Genomic DNA, 1,625 nt, shown 5'->3' on the forward strand with positions numbered 1-1,625 from the left:
GGGTGCTCTCGACAGACGAAATGTCCGCAAATGTAGACGAGAATTCCACGTGGTGGAGGGTGCACTCTCACTGTGTATAAAGTCCACACATTTCTTCAATAGAAAATATATATATATATATATCATGCACACATATTCCACAGCACTTTACAGAGAATAGGGGCAATTCAGAGTTGATCGCAGCAGCAATTTTTTTAGCAGTGGGCAAAACCATGGGGGTCATTCCGAGTTGATCGCTAGCAGCATTTGTTCGCAGTGCAGAGATCAGGCTAAAAAATGGCAGTTCTGCGCATGCGTATGCGGCGCAATGCGCACGCGCGACGTACGGGCACCACGAACGATGCAGTTTTGCACAGGGTCTGGCGATGCATTTCAGTCGCACTGGTTGCTGCAGAGTGATTGACAGGAAGAGGGCGTTTCATAGTGGCAACTGACCGTTTTCAGGGAGTGTTCAGAAAAACGCAGGCGTGCCAGGGAAAACGCAGGCGTGCCAGGGAAAACGCTGGGCGGGTGTGTGACGTCAAATCCGGAACTGAATAGTCTGAAGTGATCGCAAGCGCTGAGTAGGTTTTGAGCTACTCTGAAACTACACAAAAAATTTCAGTAGGCGCTTTGCAATAAAAACGTTCGCACTTCTGCTAAGCTAAAATACACTCCCAGTGGCTGCTAAAAACTGCTAGCGAGCGAGCAACTCGGAATGACCCCCCCATGTGCAGTACAGGGGGGGGGGGGGGGCAGATATAACATTTGCAGAGAGAGATAGATTTTGGTGGGTTATATTGTTTCTGTGCAGGGTAAATACTGGCTGCTTTATTTCTACACTGCAATTTATATTTCAGTTTGAACACACCCCACCCAAATCTAATAGGCCCTACACACTGGCAGACGTCACTCAAAGATATGAACGATCTCTTTCATTAATGAACGAGATATCGTTCAAATCTTTGAGTGTGGAGGCACCAGCGATGAACGATGCGCGGCCCCGCGCTCGTTCATCGCTGGTGCCCCGTCGGCTGTGCATGCAGGCCAATATGGACGATCTCGTCCATATTTGCCTGCACTGCTACGGAGCCGGGTGACGGGGGGAGTGAAGAAACTTCACTCCCCCCGTCACTGCCCCCCTCCCCCTGCCACTGGGTCGCCCATCGGCCGTATCCGCCGTCGGGCAGCTCAGCGGCGGATTGGCCAATGTGTAGGGCCCTTAACTCTCCCTGCACATGTTATATCTGCCCCACCTGCACTGCACATGGTTTTGCCCAACTGCTAACAAATTTGCTGCTGCGATCAACTCTGAATTAGGCCCTATATTTCCACACTAGGGTTAATTCTTGGGGTCTATTTATGAAGCAGTAAAAAGATCGGAGAAGTGAGCTAGTGGAGAAGTTGGCTATGGCAATCAATCAGTGTTGAGGTAACATTTATAAAGTGCATTCTATCAAATTATACATAGCTGCTGATTGGTTACCATGGGCAACTTCACCACTGGCTCACTTCACCACACTTTTCACTGCTTTATGAATAGACCCCTTGGTGAGAAGCCAGTTAACTTACCACTCGTAAGTTATGCAACGGTATAACATAACGGTACTTCAAGCACTGCACTTTTTTTTTTAGAATGCTGGCGT

Source organism: Pseudophryne corroboree, chromosome 9, assembly GCF_028390025.1.
Source record: "Pseudophryne corroboree isolate aPseCor3 chromosome 9, aPseCor3.hap2, whole genome shotgun sequence".
Classification (NCBI taxonomy): Eukaryota; Metazoa; Chordata; class Amphibia; order Anura; family Myobatrachidae; genus Pseudophryne; species Pseudophryne corroboree.